The sequence below is a fragment of the Mauremys mutica genome, chromosome 4 (assembly GCF_020497125.1).
Source record: "Mauremys mutica isolate MM-2020 ecotype Southern chromosome 4, ASM2049712v1, whole genome shotgun sequence".
In the NCBI taxonomy this organism is placed as follows: domain Eukaryota; kingdom Metazoa; phylum Chordata; order Testudines; family Geoemydidae; genus Mauremys; species Mauremys mutica.
The window spans coordinates 106855695-106879896 of record NC_059075.1 but is presented as its reverse complement, the minus strand read 5'-3'; the positions used below and the strand labels follow the sequence as shown (position 1 = coordinate 106879896).

The window sequence follows — 24202 nt, the reverse complement described above, 5'->3', positions numbered from 1 at the left end:
AACTAAAAGAGCCCTAGTTGTTTAATTACACATCATAACCACAGTTGGTTGAAAAACTTTCAACACAACCGTTTTCCATTGGAGAATGCTATTTTCTCAAAATCAAAACATTTCATGAGAATGTGTCGATTTTCAAACATTTTTGGCAAATTTTCAAAACAATTTGTGTTGAGTTTCTCATTTCATTTCACTCATTTAAGAACATTTAATTTAGACTTTGTTTTGTTTCATTCATTTAGACTTTAATAATATTCTGACATTAGCAAAACAAAACATTTCAGCATTATCAAAATGAAATGTTTTGATAACATCATTTAGATGCTTCTGAATCAAAAGAGTGGGGAATTTCCACTCCACAGGATCTTTTGAGATTTTGACAGGATGAAAAGAAATTTCAAAATGTTGACATTTCCTGTGGATGGAAGTTCTATTTTCCAGCCAGCTCTGGTAATAACCATAGTATCTTCTGTGGAGCTAACCAATGGTGTTATATTGAAGGCAAATAATGAAACATGTTGTCTTCTATGGAAATATGTTTGGGGATTTGTTATGTTTGCAGGCTATCCCAAATGAGTGCCAATAAAATCTTTATGCCGTGGAATCATATAGTCTTCATGGTCCTATAATCAATGGAAAAACTGACTAATTTTTAGAACTCTATAAAAACTAATTAAAATACCTTTCCTGTACACACACATCACTGCTTTTAAAGTCAAATATCTTGATACTTTCTAGGGCTAGACGCAAGTACTGTGACGTCCCCTCATCTCGGCCCCCATTGGAAAGCTGGGATTGCTTCTCTTTCCAGTAACGTATAAAGCTCCCGTTTCTAGTTCTGCAGGTTCACAAGATATTGTACCTTAAACTAGTCATCACTCCAAGATTGAATGTTGCCCATCCTGGGCATCAGACCAGCAACACAGTGGGAGAATGATGACATTTCTGAGACAAGGTGACTTAAAAAGCAAACTGGCAGCTATTTAAAGCAGGGCAGTGGTTTGGAACGTTAGGAGTTGAACTTGGGAACGTGGGTTAGTGGGCAGAGGGCAAGTGATGTGGCCAAAGGCATATTACAAATGCATTTTGCAATGTATTACAAGCCTATCACTATCACTGAGGTAACGGGATACGTTTGAGTGTATATATGTGTACATAATATGTACGCACACAGACAGAGAGAATGATGTTCTGTGTGTTTAGAGGAAATGTGTGTTCTCTTGATCCAAATGATGTAAAATATAAAGGGGGTAGCATAGTGGCCCAGATTCTCTGCCATGTTTGGGCCACTTTTTCCACACTGCCAACACAAAGCAGCCCCGAAGCCAGTAGAGAATCACCTCTTTGTGGAGGTATCCCCAGGTAATACAAAGCCCCTGTGCCACTCCTGCTAAAGCCTGCATAGAGGACATGGCTGGGATTTCCCAGCACCCCAATGATACCTGACTGCCATAACAAACCTTTGGGGCCATCATTTTTCACTCCCTATCCCCAAGTAACACTCTGTGCTGCTCAGCCTCAGCTGCACCAATGTAAAGCATGATCAATCCATGAAGAGTGAGTGTATATAACTGGAAGTTAATCCAATTTGCACTAAATTGGATTCCCCTCATCCTTTGTATCATATAGTATATGTGTCTATGTGTAAATGCATGAAGAGCATATGCATGTTTGTACGTGGAGTGTGTGTGTGTGCATTATAGGTGGCCCATATGGTCAAACCTATAGTTAAGGTTGCCCGACACTTCCCACTATAAGACCCTATTTTTAGTTGCTTATAACTTTAATTGTTTGACCTGAATTTTTCTATTCTGAGTGTCTGCTTAAAGCTGAAATTTTTTGGAAAGTTTCAGCTAAAACAGTTCAGCTAATTCTGAGAATGTCAGTAAAATAAAATGTTTTCCCAACTTTGAAAAAAAAATTACAAATGTTTCATAGAGAAACTCTATCGGCTCCATGCTATAGCAGAGACTTGAAATGTCACAGGGAGTCACCTTGACATCAGGAGTGTGTCTTTTCCCGTTCTCCTGTAAAAACATCCATATTTGATCAAATTGTAAGCCTCTGACAAATTGCAGTTCTCACATGCTCAGTAAGAAAATCACTATGGTTATAAGAATTCTTTTAACATAGGCAAAATGATGTATTTTTCCTTAACTTCATTCTCAGAAATCGCAGAACCATTTTAGATTAAACTTAAAAAAAAAAAATCACCACCAACAGTCTGAAGCAGACAACCAGAATGGAAAAGTATCAGCCAGAACTGGTAAAGCTTGGCAAAGTTAAAAGCAATTAAAAGAGAGTCTTATAATGGGAAGCATCGGGCAACCCCAAGTGTAGGTAATGCGACCAGTTCCCCTTATGATAGGTACATGCTCACTGAGAGACACACGCATGCACTTATACTTCATACTGAATGATACGGCTGGTGGTGGAAGAGAGAGATGGAAGGAAATGGAGTGAGAATTGGCTTAACAACCAGTATGAATTTCTTGTTGTTTTTCTCTTTCCCCTCTCCCTCCAACTTCTGCTGTATAGTTTAACCTTTTTTCCCTCACTAACCACTTTTTGGTTTGTTTGGAAGGGTATGACTATTTCATTTGGGATCCAGACTATTTCTGCTCAGAGCAAGAGACATTTTACACTGATGTTTCCCAAATAACAAGGGACATCTAAACGGTGATGATGGACATGTCAGTTGTTTGGAGAAATCCATTATAAGAGTACTTCAATGTTGATTTTTTTTCCTAAGTATCACATAGTCCATAGTTGCCGTGGCTGTTTACAGCACAAATTCTCGTGAGAAATGGTGGAATCTAGATTTCATTCGCCAAAGGAAGCCAAAAAAAAAAGGAACAGAGGCAAAGTGTTATCAGTTTTGATTTTTCTAAAACCTTGAGCAGTGACCCACAAGCATCTATTTGTATATTAACTCAGATGTTTTGACAGAGCCATCACTAGGTTCTTCCCTTGCTGTGTCCAGGCCCGTTGTGGGCATATCTTAGGGCAGAATTTGGCCCCCGAGTATTTCATTTATAACTGATAGTGTTTGCAGAGTTCATCTCTTGCAGTAAGTGACTGTAAGGTTAGAGAGGAAAGATTGTCTCGATGGTTAAGGGCACTGAACTTGGATTTAAGAAATCTGGGTTCAACTCTCAGTTCTGCTACAGATTTCCTATGTGACTGTGGGCAAGTTCTGTGTGCCTCAGTTCCCCATCTGTAAAATGGGAAATAAAATACTACCTTTCTTACATCCCTTCTCTGTCTGATCTACTGTAAGTTTTATCCAGGCAGAGATAGTTTCTTACTGTGGGTATGTACAGTACCTAGCACAATAGGGCCCTGATCACAGATGCACCCTCCAGCTTCTGCTGTAATACCTATAATGTTTAACAGTAATACATCGAGTTGGAGTTCTAATAGACAGCTCTGAGCTGTTGCAGATTTTTGAGTATGAAAGGAAATTGAACCCAAGATAGTTATTTTTATTACAAACAAAAGCTAGTAGTTTGGCAGAGCAGCTGAACATGATGTTATGTAAGCTAGACTTACAACATTACTCCAGATTTTGTTTTTATTTACACATCTGGGTTATTTTTTCTGTCTTTGTACAGTTCAGTCCATGATTGGCACTATTTTAGAACTGGTTCATTGCAGTACCTACCCTGCTGCAAACAGAGCTTAGAAATCTGGAGGGGAAAAAAGGCTTCTTTAATTAACTGAAAACTAGCACACACAGTCTGCTTGATATGAAAAATAGTCCAAATTATAGTGGTATTCATAGCCTGCTGGAATGGTCAGTTGTTTTGGAAAAAAAAATTGTTTTCAAAGGAGCTTTGCCAAGAAACCGTTCTCTCAGGAAGAGATAAATGGTGGTTTTGAGTCATGAGTGGCCTGTACTGTATGAATGTATCTTAGTAATTGCTGACTCAATCATGTATATTCCTGATGTCTGTCACATTCGGAAAATAGGCAATTTACAGTCCTAATTCACAAGCCAATTATTGTTCTGCAGTTTGGAGCTTTTACATATAGTCTCAGGAGTGTATGTTTAAACACATCGCAAACAAATTTTGAAAATTATACTTCAAATAACCTTACACTTATTAATTTGACAGTACATTCTAAAGACCTTGTAATTTTCTATCTGAAACTTTAGCAGCTTAGAATTTATTCAGCCAGGTTTGTTTTGCTCTTTTACAGCATATTTATGGACCACGTGCTATTATAAAAAATGAAATCTGCCATTTTAAATAACAAAAGAATGAAATAAAAATGTCATATAAAGTGGTTGTGCTTTTCTGTACATTGCAATTTTTCTAATAGTGTAAAAAGGAATCACTGTTCTCCTTGTACCCCTGACGAAAGAATTGCTTAACAAATATCAGCGACAGCAATATGAAATTGTCATTACTGGCGGGGGCTATGGTGTGTCTTTGGAATGGACCATTCTAAGAAGTACTAAAAGTGGGCCTAATGCTCAACTCACTTAAACTAGTTTAACTCCACTGACATCAATGGATTTACTCCTGATTCAATCCAGTGTAAAAGCAAATGGAGCCAGGCCCATTGTGTGTTTTGGATACATTGTTGGGAAGTTCATTTCGTTGATGAGTAATGATGAGCTGTTTCATGGCACTCCAGAAAGCGGGATACATTCAGCTACGAGGGACTTTCTTCTAATGCTGTTTAATTAATCTGATTGAGAAAAGGTCATATAAATAGTATGAGACTTGTGTATACACATTTTTCATTAAAATTTTAAACCATCTGCTTATAAACTATAAATATTTCACAGAATGAAGTATAGATTAATGGATTTAGAGGTAATTTGCTATAAAACATGTAATTTTCTAGGTCTTGCTGGAAAGGTGTTAGCAGCATTTCTGGGCCTACTGTGTAGATTTTTGTGATTCTGGGGATTTGGGTCCCTTTGGATTTTTAGTATTTACATTTTGGGTGGGTCGCTGAGAGTGGCTCCCTCTGTCAGTCATTCTGTCTCCCTACCCCATGCTTTCAGTTTCAGTTGGAGAAATTATTCTCCACATTCTATCCCTTGTATGCTGCCGGTGGTGCAAGATGGCTCCTGCATTTCAGTAGAGATCCCTGTGTCAGTCACTTAGGGTTCTCTCTAGGTGACAGGAATTATGTAATTACTATATTAAGGAAAACAAATTTTTGAGGTGTATTAAACTGGAGCAAGCATGAACCTGAAGTAAGCTTTCAACTATGTGTATGAATTGCCAGTTCAGAGATCCACTGTTAAACTTTGATCCCTGACCGACAGAGTGATGGTGAGAGAAATTGGTAGAATACAGCTATCTCTGAAGCCCATTCAAATCTTTTAGGGTACGTCTATATAGTGTGTAGCAGCGAGTCTCTGAGCCAGGTCGACAGACTTGGTCTCATGCTACAGTGCTAAAAATAGCTGTGTAGATGTTGCGACTCAAACACTGGACCCCACCTCCCTTCCCCAGGCAGCAGAGCCCAAGCTCTAGTCCGAGCCACAACATCTACACTGCTATTTTTAGTGCAGTAGCGCAAACCCCATGAGCCCAAGTCTGTCAACCCATGGCTGAAGACTCCCTACCCTGGGCTGGGTAGACATACCCTTAGAGGCTGGTTTTTGGATTAAATACCATGAACTGGGCTGTCTATCTCCAGACTTAGAACACCATTATTTTGAATGCTGTTATTTCCAGAATACAATATCTTTTGATAACAGAGCACCAATGACTAGAAATACGGTATAGGACAAGGCGTATTTGTCATAGTTGTGGAATCATTCTTGTAAATAACCATGAGTTGAAAAGCCTGGGAGTATGTCGGGTACTAGAGGCATACAAACTGACACCCGCATATTGTGTGTTGGTAGCTCAACCCCTCTGCACCAGAAATAGCTGGGGGGAAGAATAGTGAAGAAAGTCACATAGGGCCTAGGAAGCAGTTGCAGAGTAAGGCTGAGGATAGGTGCAAGCAATAGGCAAGGGAGAGGCCCAGAACTAACAATGGCTTGTTTAGCCAAGGAGAGTAATAGTGTTGACTAGTGTCACCTGAAAAGCGGGGAGGCTAATGGGGAAAATTGAAGAATGTTGCAATGGCTGGAGAGGACCTCAAATATGGAACTCCATACAGGCAATAGTCACAAGTTTATTATTATTTATTATTTGTTTTATCATAATGCCCGGGAGCCTCAGTCATAGGGTCAGTGCTGACTTAAGCATTAAGCACGTGTAACAATAGGTGCACGAGAGGTCCCCATGAATCACACAGTGAGTGAAATAATATCATTTGGCATTACTCACATGTTTACGAGCTTTGCTGGGGCAGGGCTTTACAGTATGCTGATATGCTATGAAAAAAGTAGTCAACATGAAAGTTAAAAGGATTATTTGATTTTTAATCCAAAAATAATACTAAACTTTAGATTTTGACAATAACATCTAATTACTCCTTTAATCTTCACCTGTCATTTAGGCAAGTGAAAGAAAACTTTTGTCGTTCAGAGGTGTTAAAAAAATACAAACACCCCCAAAAACAAAAGTTTTGCCAACGACAAGCGCCAGTGTGAGCAGCGCTTTGTCGGTAGGAGTGCTCTCCAGCCAACAAAGCTAACGCTGCTCATTGAGGATGGAGGGTTTTTGTCAGCAGGAGAGCTCTCTCCTGCGGACAAACAGCTGCTACACTGCTCACCTTTTAGCAGCATGGCTGTAGCAGAACAGCTGTGTCGCTAAAAGCTGCGTAGTGTAGACATAGCCTTAGATTCTCTAAAGACACAGTCTCAACCTGCCTTGCAGTGGGATATTGCAATCTTTAGATAGGCAAACTTTAGCTATAGATACTTTGATGTTTAGGACGTTGTTGAGTTTGCTTGGTTAGAGGTTTGGTTGGGATGGTTTATTTTTTATTGGGGGAGGGGTTGGAATGGCTGCTGATGTCTGTCCCCTTTGGTGGCTGATATAAACCTTTGTCATAAGCAGTGACCTCAAGTTAGTGAAGTGCGTAATTAGTACAGGTGCTCACTGTACAAACAAAAGTACTTGCAGGCTGTGGGACTGTTGGCAAAGGTCAAGTTCAAGTCATTTTCTACACATGGAAAGCTTCTTTGTCCAGCTCTGATATACAAGCCTCTTGCAATAATGAAATTATCCATAGAATTGTAAATAGGCCGTGATTACAATACACGAGGAGAGAAACCTTGTTTTGACCTCTAGTATTGTGCAATCACCGCTGTGCACAGGAGGTATAGACTCAGCTTTGATTGGCAGTTCATGGACTGTTACTGGTAATTTAGCCTGCAGATGGCCTAAAACATTCTGAAGAAATAGGCAACAGATATTAGCAAATTCTATAACAAGCTGAAAATCAAGGACTGTTGTTCAAAAGAAGAAACCTGCACTGAAAGGAGAGGGCTGTGTAGGGAAGTAATGCATCCAAAGTGATGACACGGTTGAGAGGTCAAATCACATTCAAGACCCACTGTGTTTTCACATGTAGTTAGCTTTTCTTGAATGCATACATCTTAATAATTCAATTCAGTGAGAGTGGAGGACATCTTAGAAGAAGTGTTCTGCACATTGCAATATTGGACCCCAAACATGTAGAAGTCAAAGTTTTATCTATATAAAGCAGTCATATAAAAATGCTACCCTGGAGAATGACACTTATTCACAGGCCATGTCAATTTTTTGAAATTGAGAAAGGGACTACTATGATTTAAATCAAACTTCCATTTGCTTCAGCCTCTTCTTCAGCTTTAAGCTTACTTGACTTTACTTTTTTAATGCCTGCATAAATGTGCAGAAGCAGAGATTAGAAGGGAAATGAAATGATTAACTTCATAGTAACCCCTTTTCAATTTGTCAAGGAAAACATGTGAAGGAAAAATAAGAACTGCCTGCAGCTCAGCCAGTTTTGTGCTGTGATCCTCTCAGATCTTACAAGCTAAGAAGTTTGGCTGTGTGAGAACATGAAAAAGACACTTCCAGGAAGTTCAGGATGCTGCTTGCTGGCGTTGATTCAGTAAATGATACTTTACCCCCGAGTCAGTAATGAACCAATGTCCAGCATGGAGTTAAGGGACACTGTGTTGGTGAAGGTGACATCTTTTGGATGAGATGTAAAATAGAGCAGAATCTTCTGCCAAATAAGACGTTTACACTTGACTTGCCAGAGTTTATGCTCCTTTCTATTTTCTTCCGCAGGATTTGACTTCCAGTTTTTAAAGGATGCATTTTTGTCTCTAAAGGCCTCTTTTACTCTGTTGTTTAGCCATGATGGCATTTTTTGGGACCTCTTACTTTTTAAAAAAAACTTGGGGTACGCATTTAGTTTGAGCCTCTATTATGATGATTTTAAAAAGTTTCCATGCAGCTTGCAGGCATTTCACTCTTGTGACTGTTCCTTTTAATTTCTGTTTAACTAGCTTCCTCATTTTTGTGTAGTTCCCCTTTTTGAAGTTAAATGCTGCAGTGGTGAGTCTCTTTGGTATTTTCCTCTCTACAAGGATGTTAAATGCAATTACATTATGGTTGTTATTACTGAGCGATTCAACTCTATTCACCTCTGGGACCAGATCCTGTGTGCCACTTAGGACTAAACCAAGAATTTCCTCTCCCCCTATGGGTTCCAGGACTAGCTGCTCCAAGAAGCAGTCATTAGTGGAGTCTAGAAATTTTATCTCTGCATCCCATTCTGAGGTGACATGTTCCCAGTCAGTATGGGGATAGTTGAAATCCCCCATTATTATTGGGTTTTCTATTTTTGTAGCCTCTCTAATCTCCCTGAGCATTTCACAGTCATCACTACCATCCTGAGCAGGTGATTGGTAGACTATTCATGTTGCTATTATTATTCAAGCATGGAATTTCTACCAATCTTCCAGCAATACCATTTCAGTAAAGGTGTTAGCAGTTAGGAGGCGGGGGAGTAGAACTTGCTTCCAGACATTTTATCACAAATTTCACCTCTGAACTTTGTGCAGGCAGGTAAGAAAAAAATGTGCCTTTGGAATTCTATGTGGTTTCCTTTAATTGCACTGAGATTTCCCACTGCAGTGTTTTGTCTTGCATCTGTTTGTTTGTAAAAGTGAATGCAATAGCAAAGAATACAGGAAGCCTCTTTACATGCAATGTAATTTGTGTGTGTTCAAAAGGAGTGTGTGCTTGTCACTTTGTCACTGGGATTGCTAACCTTCCTATGCTACCAGCTCATAAATAACATCTTCATCATCATAATATTTATCAAAGTATTTCTGGTCCAATTATGTCGCTGAGCTTGCTTTGCAAAAATTTCTCTTGAAAGAACCCTTTTAAAAAATTTTCTTTTGAAAACAAATTTGTGACCACATCAAACACAGATTCTCTGTTGGTGTTAGTTCAATCACCAGTGCCCCTCAGGGAATCTCAAAACTAGCTGTTATTCTAATTGGTTTTTTTCTCTCTGTCTCTCTCTCTCTTTTGATTGCTCATAAGTCATCTTATGGTTATTAATTTTGTGTGCTGATTTAGGGTATAAAAGAGCTTTTGTCTTTTTACCCATTTAATAACTATCAAATTGCAAATAATGAGTAGATCACAGATGCTAAAAAATAAACGGGCAGAAAGTCTTTTTGGAAAACCCACTGAAGTCATCCTTGATGTTTTATGCTGAAAGAAAAATGTAAAATGTCAATGGTCTTTTTTTTTTCCCCACCTGCAATAATCTAATGATTATACTCTGTACTCCTACAGCACCTCCCACGCAGGGATCTCAGTGCACCTTACAAACATTTAATGGATTTATCCTCACAGCCCTTTCCCCCCAACTATGGGGTCTGGGTTCCACACTGGGAGATCCAGTCCCCTCCCTCTCATCCTGCATAACACCCATCCTCTCCCCCTACCCGGTATTTTGGTGTCACCCACCCTCGCCTTCAAGACATGCATTCAGCCAGACAAAACATATGGAAAAGAACTGCGTGTGATCCCTCTTGTTACCGTCACAGTGGCAGCAGCCAAAGCTGTCAAAAGTGACTAGTGATTTTTGGGTGCCCAACTTGAGACATCTAATAGGGTCCTGATTTCCTGAAAGCAGGAGCTCAATACTTTCTGAAAACCAGGCCCCTTCACAGTGTCTCAAGCTGAGCACCCAAGCACTCAAAACCACTAGTCACTTTTGAAAATCTTGTCCCCCATGACATTTCCTGCAGTTGAGACGGGAACTGGAAGATTAGGGGTGTCTCCCTGACCCAGATCTGACAAGAGGGAGGTAAGCTAACGAGTTAAAAAGAAAAAGAAAAAAAAGTCCCCTTTAAAAAGGTCATCAAACAGACTCTGCGGGAGTTTCTAGCTCTCCTATTGTTCTCAGAGGTAGGCAGGCACTCTCTCTATCTCTCTCTCTCAAGCTTCAGGTCAGGGAAGGAGCGGCTTAATCAAATTCATAATGCCCTTCCTCAGAACCTGGAGTCAGAGCAGCCAAACTTAAAAACAAAGTCTTTAAGGGTCAGGTCACGCTAGTGTCCTGGAGCCTAAGGGAGCTCTTAAGGAACTTTCTCTTGCTCAGCTTCCTTTTCTTGTTTATACATATGCCCCCAGGCACAGGATGGGCAGGGTGCTCCTTGATTGCACCCAGGCTGTTTTGACTGTAAGGTCCAGATTGTCCCTTGAATGGGTAGTACACCCCACCACACTCTTCTTGCAATTTCCAAGGGGATAGCATTGGGGAGACATGCTACAACCCTGCCCAGTGAGAATGGACACTTCCGGGTTTACATAGATTGAGCTGTTTAAATTCTACCTTCCCTTGAGTTTACAGAACAAATGGCTGGAAGTTGCAGCTAAACAAATTCAGACTGGAAATAAGGCGTACGTTTTTAACAATGAGGGTAATTAACTGTTGGAACAATTTATCAGGAGTTGCCATCATTGGCAATTTTTAAATCAAGATTGGATTTTTTTTAAAGATGCTCTAGGAATTATTGTGGGGAAGTTCTACGTCCTGTGCTATTCAGGAGGTCAGGCTAGATGATCACAGTGCTCCCTTCTGGCCTTGGAATCCAGGAATCTATGAAAGCGACAAGTGTCTAAAGCTATGGAGAGTGTTCTTGCAACAAATTAATTGCTTATTGATTAGCTGAGTTTGTTCTTTTTTCCTCTCTGTTTTATTTTGTTTTATGGAGCGGTGCTGGTGGTACCATAGTTAAGGTTGCAACTGAGTTTCCATTGTAAGCCAGATTTGGAGCCTCTTATGCAAAATGTCAATGTCCCTCACCTTCCCCTCCTTTGAAAAGGAATATGGCTGCCTCATCTGGGCAAAGTGTGAAACATAACATAAGCAAAGCTGACCTAACCCAATGTGATACATGGCACGTTTGCTTAAAATAAATAGCAGCAGTTTCAAACCTGTTTTAAATTAAGAAACGTGTGTGTGTGTCAGAGACAGAAATAGAGAACCACAGTCTTTGCAGGCATCTGAAAAATAACTTTTGGGGGTTAGGGTGGGAAATGTCTTGTAACAGCATAGAAGCTAAATGCATTGACTGAAAAATGTATTTATAACACTAGGGACCTGTGAGTGTGTATCTCGTTCTTTGCTTTTTTTGATAAAATCTTGGCAACTTCAGTGCATGCTATGGTGAACCAGAACCAGGACAGCTACTCAACAGTGAAATTATCAGCAGTATTCAGGCAGGGGGTTATTAGTCATAGTCCTAGTATCACACTGGAATAAGAGCCAGGATGCAAGAAGCGTAACAGTCCACTTTGGAAAGAAGTCAATTTTTTTTGTAAGTTGGAGAGTTTTTGGAGGTTTCTTTATTCTAATTCAAGTCTTTTGCTTGTTTAACCCTAAAATAGCTACATAGTCCTCTGTTCCACATTCACAATGGAGAGCAGCAACTGGGAAAATGCTGTTGTCTAATATCCAAAGTCAGCAAGACATGTGAAAGAGAGATGTAGTCCAGTGGTCTGAGCATATGACTGGGAACCAAGAATTGCTAAATTCTAATCTTTCCTCTGTCACTGACTGATTCTGTGGCCTTGAGCTAGTTATTTATAATGTGACTTCTCACATGTTCTGAGCACACACAACTCCTATTCAGATGTGACAGCCAGTGCGCAACGCTTTGCACACAGGCAGCAGAGCAGAAATACTGCCCAAGGAAAGCAGGGCAAAACTCCCCACCCTGCTCCCATGGAAACGGCCCTTGGGATCTTTGAGGTGAACTCAGAGGACCTATTTTTTTAAGGTTTCATTTGATTAGCTCACTGGGAGTTGTGAGTGCTCAGCACTCCTGAAAATCAGGCCATTAACTGCTTTGCTAAATGTTCCTGTCTTTGAGACAGGAATAATGACACTCAGCTACCTCACAGTGGCAGCATGAGGATAAATTAGTTAACATTAGTTCATTGCTTTAAAGATGAAACGTGCTATCTATTATTATTTTTTCCATCTTCCATGAAATTAGGGGCCAATTCATAACCAGTGGAAATAAATATCATAGCTAGACCCAGTCCATTGTATATCCCTTCCCGTGCAGAGATATACGTGCCTGTACATGTGTGTTAAATCACACAGGATTGACTCTGCCTTTCATAAGAGCTACCTACATTGAGTTCCATGCAATTAGCTGTGGGCCAGTCATTCAAATCAGGTCTTTAAAAACTGAGAATCTAGTCACTGTCTGTAGACACTGAGGGTCCCGTGGTGCATTTCTCCAAAGAAAAGTCTTCCATTTTCCCTGGCTAATATTTCCTTTCTCCCATCCTGTTATGCTAAGCCCTCGCTGCCACCCTATGCACAGCTGCTTTTCAGTGATGTATAGTTTGTAAAGCACTTTGAAATGAAAGGCACTTGATAGATGTGAGATTATATTGTCTATACGTAAATTGGGAGTGGTTTTGTTGTCATTCCCTTATCGTAAAGATGATGATCTCTCAGTTTTAAAGGTAAGGTCCACATTTGGAAGAGAAGATGCGATTGGTCAAGGAGAGGCTATTCCTTAATATTTTACAGACCAAACTTTTTAGATCAGGACCCCTTCTCCCAGTACCCAACGACTGCTTCCTTTGTCGCTTCAGGTGCTGTCAGTGCGATGGGCCGGCAGAGAGAGAGGGGTGCTTTGGGGTGTTGATCCCCCCTTTTTATAGAGTCAGTGCCGCTCTTGAAAAACATTTGCAGCTGAGGTTCAGGAGACAGAGTCTATGTGAAAGGATGTTCCCTGCTACTTTTTCCCTCACCTGTTTGAGTTTCCTTTGTTTCCCTTCCTGCTTAATGACTCCGTTTACTGCTTAAATGCAAATTAAGCAGAGCACACATTCCTTTGTTTGAGACAGAACTGTTTGCGAACCTCAGTTTGGAATATGTGTTACCACCACCATACCACCATCTTATAACTTCACATACAGTGTTGCCACCCATATTTTATCAGCAAATTATGAGTTTTCAAATGATACCTTACAAGGTATACTTTGTGCAAAGATTATTACAATAGTGTATAGGGTGTGAATACAGAGGTACAGTCTGTACAGTAAATAACAGAAAAAGCCTAGATTTTCTATTGGCAGTGGAGGGGAATTTTATCTTCCTTGGCAGGATCTGATAAAGGCTATTGTTGGAAACAGGACACTACATTCTGTCAACCATTGGTCTGTTTCAGTATGACAATTGCTATATCTCTGTAGACAAAAGGTGGGTTTTTCAAAAGTATCTAAGTAATTTAGGAGCGCAAATTCCACTAAAAATCCCATATTCTGAGCTTTTAACATTCCCTGACTTCATGAGCAGGAAAAGCAGCACTTTAAATCCTAGCTCTACATTCTATCTACAGTCTATCTGTTTTCAATCTTCTGGTTATGACGTGTGTCAGAGGAAAGGGTTTACAAAGGTCAGAGATTTTTTTTTTATTTCTCAGTAGAGTAGGCTGCATCTTGAGGCTTGTGCTCAGTCCAAAGACTGCAGATTTGGGACAGTGTCCTAGCCTGAGAATTTCCATGTATTTTAAGTCACATCTGATTTATCTTCAACAAAACTCAATCACAAATTTTAATTGCATGGTTGTAATCCTTTGATTGCCCATTAACTTTGTGAGCATAACACACATTTTGGGCATTTGTTTGGGCTGTGAGACCACCAGGGCCAGTATCGGCTGATGTCAGAGGGATTCCCTCCCCCAAACTCCAATTAAGGGATAGTCAAAAAAAATTATCTAAACTGTTTTTCAACAGAAAATTGGGTTTTCAATAAGCCAAATATTTTCACAAAAATTTGGAATTTCAGCATTTTGTCAAAACCAGATATCTTCCAGCTTTTCAACAAAGTTGAAATTTAAATGTCAGCAAAAACACATATTTGTTAGCTTTCGTTGAAATTTTGGCGGAATAGGTGAGGAAATGCCCATTTTTCCAATTTGCTTTACCAAATTGTGCTGTGAGGCAAGATTGCAATATTTGCATCTTTATGCCAAGGCCTCACATTGGTGCATGGTGATGCACTGTCTTCATGGTCCCTGAGGTCTCCTGGTTCCCCCACCCATTTTTCATCAGGATCTATGCCAGTTCACCTGTCTCCTCCCCAGTGCAGAGCTGTGCCCTCTTTATTGCCACAGCATGCTCACCCTTTCCCATCCTCATCTCTGCAGAAGGGATCAATCAGATTCATAGGAACCTATTAACCATACTACTGATTTTAGTCTTGCTTTTTCTTTCCATTTCCCATTCCTTAATTCCCTTCTTTTTCTTCTTCTGTCCTCTGTTTTTATTATTTTCCCTTTTCTCCATTCCGGTTTCTTTCTCTTCTCACTTTTCTACCTGCTTTCTTCCCCATTTTTATTATTTCTGTTCTCTTTCTCCCACACTGGTTATCCTGTCACTAGTCCTTATTCTTCCCCATGTCTCTTTCATTCCAAGCAGAACTTTAATGTCTCCCACAGTTGAGTTCTTGCTTCCAGGTGTTTCCCCAGTCTCTTTGGGCAAGGATGAAGAGGAGAACCACAATGATGTCACTCCCCTGCCCTATATAGCTTTTGTGTATGGCAGGAATCCTTTGTCTTCAAGTGGAAAAACACTGGCATTCTAATGGGGTAGGGGGGAGGGGCCCAGTATCAGGTGGCTCAGTCACATGTCTTGGCAGGGTCGTAGCAGCCATTACTCGCAGGCTGTATGGGCATCTATAGGAAGACTAAACTCTTTCACAGACCACTGTCTTTGCTGATGGGCCATCAGCCCTGTCTGGCTTTTCATTGTTGTACCTGAAGGGCTAGTTGTGGGTGTCACCCAAAGTAACACATTTGAAATACAGCTACATGGACAATATTCCTAACTTTAGATACAGAAATGATACAGGCATACAAATTGGATAATCACATTCAGTAAATCATAACCTTTTCAATTATACCTTACATGACGCATATTGCATAAAGTATATCTCAGTTATGCCATATCCATATAATAAGCATATTTCCATAAAGAATATGGAGTGTAACATCACAGTCTCCTTTAACAGTTAGATGTGTTTGCCATTCTAAACATTGTCAGAAACATGCGCACATAAAGGAGTGTAGATGACATTTGTGTGAGTGGCCAGAAAAGATCAATGAAGGACTTCTATTCAATTGTACAATATTCCTTATTCTCGTAGTGTATAAAGTGCTTTATCTGATTGTGCATCATGGGGAAGAGCACATGTCATTCCTCGAGCTTTCCTCATGAATTGCTTACCTCCTGGAAATTGAAGCGATCAGCATTTAAAAGGTGCAGTCATTCAAACATGCTACCCATGTTCAGTGCTGGTTTCTATGCAAGTCACAGATTCTGAGGGCACGGCATTTAATTGTTTTTTCCAAGTGATTTTGTGTGTTTAATTTGTCAGAGCAGGTCTTTTATTATTTGTCACGTAGCTGAACAAAATTAAAGGGGAAGCTCATATGGCTCTCTGAAAAATAGCATTAAAATAGCTCTCTATCCTCTCCCAAAAATATTGCACAAATATGTCCACATTCAATAAACTGTGCTAAATTACTACTATGTAACAAATAAGGATTGGATTATTTAGCATAAACTTGTGGAGTTTGTTTTTCCCTTGGTGTTTCTGAATAAAGGCCACAAAAATGGGACTTTTGTTCACATAAAACCTTCAAGGTCAAAACTATGAGGCATTTTTATTTAGTAAAGAAATGTAAGTGTAAGAGATCATATCAGTGATAGACACAGAGCTAACTCCATTGGTTTCATTCAGTTCAGTATTTAGAAAGTAAGAATTGTGGTTAGGGCATAAGCCGAGGTTGGGGGACCCTTAGGAGATCTTGGTTCAAGACCCTGCTTTGCCGCAGACTTCCTGTGTGACCATGGGCAAGTTTTTACTTAGTCTCTCTGTGCCTAAGTTTCCCATGTGTAAAATGGAGAGGACAGTGCTTATATACCTGGCAGAAGAGTTGAGGATAAACACATTAAAGATTGTGAAGCACTCCAATACTGTGGTGATGGGGGCCATGTAAAGTACCTTAGATATATTTAGACTTTAGTAAGTGAGATCAGAATCAGCTACTCTTATTTTTCAATAGTATTTCACATGACTAAAACCCATCTTACTAAGATTTCCTTTGTCCTACTCCTCCCACAATTTTAATAAAAATAAACATCTCATTTTAAAATATTACCCTGTCTATTTTCTCTTTACATGTAGCTTGAGTATCTGGAGCCTTGAGGATTTTACTGTAGAAGCTGAACAGTACAACTAAGTCAAGAAAACATTATTTTAAAATGCTAAGAGCCCTACAGCCATTGATCAAATGGCCAGATGTTGGTGTTGGATATAGCGTGTGGTACCATCCAAGAAAATCAAGTGTTGGTTCTCAGAAACTGGTTTATCAATTTGTTAACTTTGTGCCAAAGTTAAGAAAAGTATGTGACAAAACTTAATTTCCTTACAGTGCGTGAGGAATTTATAGTATCAAGTCAAGGCCTTTTTAACAGCTCAGCAGTTCAGCCTGTTATCAAGATAAATCCCTAGGGAACCAGAGCCAATACTTGGCTTATATGTACAGAAAATACCTCACAGTAATCCAAGTTGTGTTTGAGCTCTGATCCACACCTGGTGAGTTGGAAGTTTCTTTCCACTCCGCACTTACCGTTGCACACTTGAAAACACACGTTGTCATGCACTGATTAATGGAGACTTGGTAGCAGTGATTTAACAGTTACAGATTAAAAAAACCTGCATTCGGGCATTCCTATTTTAGAGCTATAAAATTGTGGAGCGAGACTGGAGCAACGCCAATCTCCCTTTACTGACAAAACTGTTAGTATCCTCAAAGTGAGGGAGAGATTGACACTGACAGCTTTGTGCAGGAGGGTTACCTTTAGGCCTTGTGAGTTTTATAAAACCCAACATGGTATGCAGCAAGTGTCTTTATGTCTGAAGGTGCTTTCTTTTTCGAAAGTAGCATTTTTATGTGGCAGTTGCTCTGGTGACTATTATTTTTATTGAGTAGCAAAGAAACATGTTACATAAAGCCCATAAAACTTTCTAATTTTTGTTCAAATGTTCAGGTTTTTCTTTTTCTAAGGCTGGAGATTTGTGCATTATGGGAGAGGGTTTCCGCTTTGGTCTGACTTCCCGTGTCCCTCACCCACCCCACACAGACCACCCTTCTTTGGACAACTCTCAGGGGAAAGTACAGATGGTCTGGAGAAGAAAACCTCTCTTCTTGCAGATGATATTCTCCTATAAATGCCTCAGTGACAGGCCTTAGCCAACTGCAAGCATTCAGCCTAATCTCTGACTACAAAGTAAACAAATTTAAATCAGGAGCTCTGATAAGAGGGCACCAATTCTCAGGAATCTTGAGTCTTGTAACTGGAATAAAGAAGGCTTCTGATGTCTTGGAACCACAACTGATCAATAAGAATCTCTATAATAATACTGAACCCATTAAACAAATTAAATCCGATTTCTACCACTAGCTGCCACAGGTAGAGTAGAAGCAACAAAATTAATGTGCTACCCAGATTTCTGTTCCTTTTCCATTTCCTACCCCTGATATAATCAAAAAACTGTTCTGGAAACCCATGTTTCCATGGTCATTTGGATGGGAGCAAATGCAGAATTAAACACAAGCTTCTTTATGTGCTCAGATACTACAAACAGTGATATAGATAAGAAAGGAACTAGAGAACTGGGTCTTTGGCACTTCTCCATTTATTATCAAGAAACCTACATAAAATATGTAATAGACTAGACATCTGATACCACAAAATAATTTAGCCAGTTAGAACAATGGCTTGCAAAAAGTAGTTTAGCTTCAGACATACCAATCCTTTTCCAAAGGGCAATATAGAAAGCTTCACAGTTTGATGCAGGATCCTTTCCACATGTGCTTGCATAAACTAATTTAAGGAATCCTGCAAGTCTTGCTGTTGCAATCTTCCCTTCAATTGAGAATCTTGCCCATCTGAAAACGATTGTGTGGTTCCCAAAGTGAACTGAAAAGTTTGTTTTTTGTCAGAGAAAATGTTGGATTATTCCAGAATGTGGTATTGAGTGAAGAATGGAGAGAGGATTCTGCAGTGACACAGAAAGGAGCAACTGACAGTGGAGTTTCTCTTCAGAGGACCAAAGAATTAGAAGTAAATCATGGCTGTGAGAACAAAAAAGAACAGTAAGGTCTTTTTCAATAAGAAGCCATAAGGGAGTATAAGCACCTATGGACCTCTCCCACAACTCTTAAACACATTGACTAGTACTTACATGAGTAGTCCCATTAAACTCAGGACTTGTTGACAATTTCGCAGTGTAGACAAAACTTTTGTCTTTCACGGGTACTTAAAAAAGCCCCCCCACAAAAGACAAAGGTTTTGCCAACTCAAGTGGCAGTGTGAATGCGGCTTTGTCGGCAAGAGCGCTCTCCTGCCGACAAAGTTAACGCCGCTCGCAGGGCTGGAAGTATTTTGTCGGCAAAAGTGCCAACAAAGTACCAAAAAAGAGTGTTAACACATGCTGACTTTTAGCGACAAGGCTGTGTCGATACAGCCTTATCTCTAAAAGCTGCATGGTGTAGACAAGACTCAGTGACTACTCTCACAAAATAATTACTGCTCAAGATAAGTAAGGGTTGCAGAATCAGGACGCTAGTCTTTAGACACCATCAGATATTTGGTATTAAGATCCAAGTGTTCATTTAGCAATGTGTAGCCTACATTCTGCTACTTCTGTATGTCTGTTTACACCTTTCCTGTGTTCCTGTTCTAAGCACAAATGCAGTCACTTGATTTAACTGAATAGCATTATGCACATACTGTGTATGCTGAACATTTCTGTTGTGTCAATCCCAGGTGCCTGTTGCATCATTCAGCTGTGTTAAGGACATAGATAATTATGCCCCAGCATTTTTGTCCTAACTCCTACAGAGGAATAGCTTTAATTTTTTGCGAAAGTAATTGTTTTAAATAAAAATTTTAGGGGTCATTCTATGCTGTGCCTCTAAGAGAGACAGAACTCAGAGCAAAGGGGAGGAGGAGCTAAAGCAGGTTTAATCCATTTTCACCCTCCCGATTCTGAGCTGTTCCAGGGACTGAAATGGCCCTCAGCATAATATAGGAAACCTGGGGTCCGGTCTAAGTTATCCCTGTGAGTCACAGCACTGCCCTAACTCTCCACAGCTGACAGCACTGCTCCCCAAAATACTTCTCCTGCCCCAGCCCCTCCCCCAACTCATTCCCTACATCAGGGCTTGCAGCTGGGTCCTCAGAAGGCAGCCTTCCATGGTGGCTGCATCAGGGAATCCTCATCCAGCTGCCACAGGGACTATTACAGCCCCCTTTTTGTCACTGCAACCTTTTTACCTGGCGTCAAGGAGCCAGAGTGGGAGTGAGGCTTTCATGCTAGATTATTATCAGCTTAATTGTTATAATTCATTTTCTGAATTTGACTGTAAGTTTGTCATGGATGCTTAAAATTATAGAATCTTTAAAATGCAAAGAGTATAAAGGTCTATTGAATTTTAAAAGACAAATTACTCTTGACTTTTTTTCTTCCCCCTTCTCAACAAGAATAATTTCTGTCTTGTTCACTAACACCTCCTGGAATGCTTTTTGGTACCTTTTTGAAAATTGGCATGTAATTTTTTTTCTGACTATGTAGAACTAAATAGCTTTTTCTGAAAACATGCCATAAGAGTACCTTGTGGTTCATGGTGAATCACACACCCCTATAACTTCTTCCGAGTGAGAGAGTAAATACAGTTGTAACATTTGCTCATGATGAGTGATCCCAGATTTGCTCTCTGAACCATCAGTCTTCAAGAGAAGCTATTTTGGTAGTATTTCAGTTTAATGCATCTTCATGAAGATTTAGATTTGTTTCTATGAGCTAGATCCTAAAATGGTATAAATCTGCTTAACTCGATTGAAGTCAATTTATGAATCTTGGGCACACACCTTTTTTAAGGAGAGGGCATTTATTCTTGTGGGGGGAATGCTTCTTTCATCCATAGAAACTCCTGTGTGTGAATAATGTTGGTGTGTAATTTCCAAACAAAGATTTCAAACCACTGCTTGCCTGCTCCCAGCAACTCTCCAGAATGCAAACTTACAGTGAAAATGAGTTGCATCTATAGTATCTGATCACATACACTTTGCATATTCTTTTTCTATAAAACTCAAGTCTGCCAATAGCACTTTCTTTGGTGTTTACACAAAAGAAACAAAATCAGTGTGAGTTATTTTTCTGTTTTATTAGCACCGTTTGCTGTTTTAAGTAAAAGGATCAGAGTTGTCCAGAGGAGTTGAGATTACACTAACATCAGCAGTTTTTCTGTTTGCTTTGCTTTTATTACACTTTTTGGCACCATAGTTAATTTCTAATCAAGTAAATGTGTTTGAAAGCATGGTTCAAGGGGAAATCTTACATTTCTATACAAGATATGTTAAATGTATTTAAATCCAGTTTCATAAGTATGGTACTGTTACTCTTATTTCACTGTGTTATTTTTGTAACTAGTGCAATTATCTTTGATGGAAGCAAATGAATATTAGTTTAGAGAGATACGTTATGGATTAATATTTGGATGAAAACAGGAAGACTGAGGAATGTTAGCATGCGAGCCTTTCACCACAGGGCCACTGGTTCCAATACATCAAAGGCTAGTGGCAACACAAAACTTTTGCCTTCCGATGGCTGTTCTTTAGCTTTCATGAAATATATTGTTGGTCTTAGCCAAGTTCCTAATGGAAGACACCCATTGGCAGACTCAACAGAGGGTAAAGATTGACAGGGATGAGCCACATGAGTGGAGCAGCATAGGGAAACTTAAATCTCCCCATTCCCTGCAATCTCTGAAGGAAGGGGCGAGCCTCTGGAGTGGTCAACCCAGCTGTTTATGGGTCTGATCCAAAGCCCACAGAAGTCAGTGGAAAGTTATGACTTGCAAAGACTGCCATTGACTTCAATGGGCTTTGGATCAAGCCTTTCATGGACACTAAATACACTTAGGAAATGTTTTTATTTAAAAATAGAACAGATTAAAGGCCAATAAATAAAACCAACTAGCCCCACCTCATTGTACAAACTCTGTCCTGTGGTTCTAAAGGTTTACACAGATAAGCAGGGGCATGGAGTAAGGCCTTTATTTTTAATCTCATGTGACTCAGCTCAATAATAATTAGCTTTTCATCTGCTTCTGTGGGCCTCCTGCACTGCACAGATGCAGCAGCTAACCTTGGTTCCTTAGAGAAAGTTATCTCTGGGAATTGATTTCCGAGCAAGGGTATTCATATCTCACTTACTCTTCCATATCTTCATCACCGGCATGTACAGCTGTTGAAGAACCTCAGTCCAATCCACTGTCGTGTTGAATAGCTCACCATTGCAAGAGCACCATCAATATATATTGTTCTGTACATTTTTGGTCAGAGTTTCCTCTGTTAAAATCCCTGTTTGAGGGGCAGGGAGTATGGAGGAGAAGAGAGAGAGAAGATGTCTGTGCACAGTTCTTCTCTGAAAGTATTACGATAATTAAGTAAATTACATTTCTGTTTATAGAAATAGTTATCCCTTAGTATCTCAAGATTGCAATTAGACTGTAGCTTTTCTTCAGAGTTTAATCAAATGGGCCAGGGAAAGTGATAGAAATATCCTACAGGTGATATTCAGGCAGAGGGGGATGCGGGATTGAGATATTCTGCAGGACAATTGTTATGCCCAGAAGCATCCTCAATGGACCGTCCACAATGGATGCATTTCAGAAAAGATACACCTTTCTCTGAGGGAATGTACCAGTATTTAATAGAATGAAACCAAAGCTTAGTAAAACTTGACCATTTTCCATCTCTGCTTCCTTCTAGAAGTTGTTCACTATGTGTTCTTGAACTTACTCATTTTAAGAATCTCATCTTTCAACAGCCATTTCCAGCCAGCCTTTCCTGTACCAACTAGAATGCATTGACTAATGTTTTCAAAAACAGCTGCAAAGTATAATTCCCTGGCACCTCATATTTTTGAATTTTCTATATCTGCTTCCCCACTAGTTGTACAAAGCATTTGATCAGAACAGCACTTTCTCTACAGTGGGAAAACATTGTAGTCTCTTTTGAAATTATCCAGGTATATTGGTGTTTTACTCAGTCTTGCTGTCTTTTACCATCCTGTTTACTACTTGGATGATAGCCAGAAATACATAGATTTCTCCTACTTGTGCTGGTTTAAATACCTTTTACAACTTTCCAGCAGATATTCTGAGCAATAATTTTTCTGTCATCATTCATCAAGTTATTTTTTCTTTTTTTTTTTTGTAAAATCTGCTACATCTTTTTGTGTATAATTGTTTCTCTTCTTGAGATCTTAGAACTGCTATGATCGCTAAATCCAAGACAGGGCAATATTGTGGTTTATTTCTTGCTGCTCTAAGCAGGCTACTTGTGTTGCGGACAGAAGCCTCTATAGGACGATTACTCTGCTGCTTATGTAGATGAGCTGGGGTGGGTGTAGCTTTGAGTTTGCCCCCTCAATGCACAGCCAGTATAGCTGATTTGAAACAGAGAGGGAAGTATTTTATGCCAGGTAAAGGGCTACTACAGATTACTTTCTCACTGAAGCAAGGGGGAAACCAGACTCTCAAACTGTATCTCTGTGAGGATACGTCTATGCTGCAATTAGACACCTACAGTCGGCCCATGCCAGCTGACTCGCAATCATGGGGCTTGGGCTAAGGGGCTGTTTAAGGGGCTCTGGGATCCTTTAACCTTGCAGGGTCCTAGAGCTTCACCCTGAGCCCAAATGTCTACATCACAATTAAACAGCCCCTTAGCCCAAGCCCTGCGAGCCCAAGTCAGTTGGCACAGGCCAGCCAGGGGTTTTTAATTGCAGTGTAGACAATACCCTAAGATGCAGTTCAGTTCCAGGTCTTCTCCTGGGGCAGCACAGACATGCTCAAAATATATTCCAGGCTTATGGTAAATCCACAGTCTAGCTCTTAATAATCCTGACATTATATTTCTCAAAACAGCAGATTCTCTTTTTAAAATAGTTTGAAATAAAAGTAGAAGAAATTTAGAGGGCTAGGTACAGTGGAACTATGAGGTGCGGGGAGAGGCAGTAGGGAGCTAGTTACTTCTCCCTGATTCTGAGGCTAGCCCTGGCCCCAGTGTAATTTAGAGCAGCTATGGGGCTGCTCTAAAATGCACCCTTGACAAAGGGCCTTTAATGGACCCAACACCAATGGAAGATCAGTTTGGCAAAGCAGACTCCACAACACCCCACGCACACACCCCAATAAACCTACTAAGTTGGACTGGGAGTGGGCACAGACATAGGACCTGGCTGCCATGCATTTGCACCAGCAGGGGTTTCCCCTCAGACAGGGAGGGGTCTGTCTGCTTGGCATTTTGTGGCCTGGGGTCACATCAAGGGGTCGTTATGCCATTGGGACTCTGTCCCAAAGAACACAATACAAGTTTCAGTCACCAGTTGTGTCTGACAAAAAGATCATTCCAAGTAGAGTAGGAATTTGCATGTTAAAGCAGTTAGCACAGATAGACATTTTAGAAGTTTGTCTTTATGCTCTTTAAAAAAAAAACACTTTTAATTATATTCTCTTCAGCACTAAATTCTGCTTCCCGGTTCCCTTTTGACACGTGGATCTTGCTCTTTAAGAGCCCAATTCCTCTAGCACTTGTACATTCCTAGCTAGAATATTAACAAGCCTCTCTAAAACTTGGATATGCTCCTACCATAA

The 24202-nt window shown here is 40.0% G+C and overlaps 1 protein-coding gene across 1 annotated transcript in view; it reads left to right on the top strand.

Moving 5' to 3' along the window:
* KCNQ1 (potassium voltage-gated channel subfamily Q member 1) overlaps positions 1-24202 on the top strand; it is a 551524-nt gene that overhangs the window by 524819 nt on the left and 2503 nt on the right. The gene's annotated exons all lie outside the window — the stretch shown is intronic.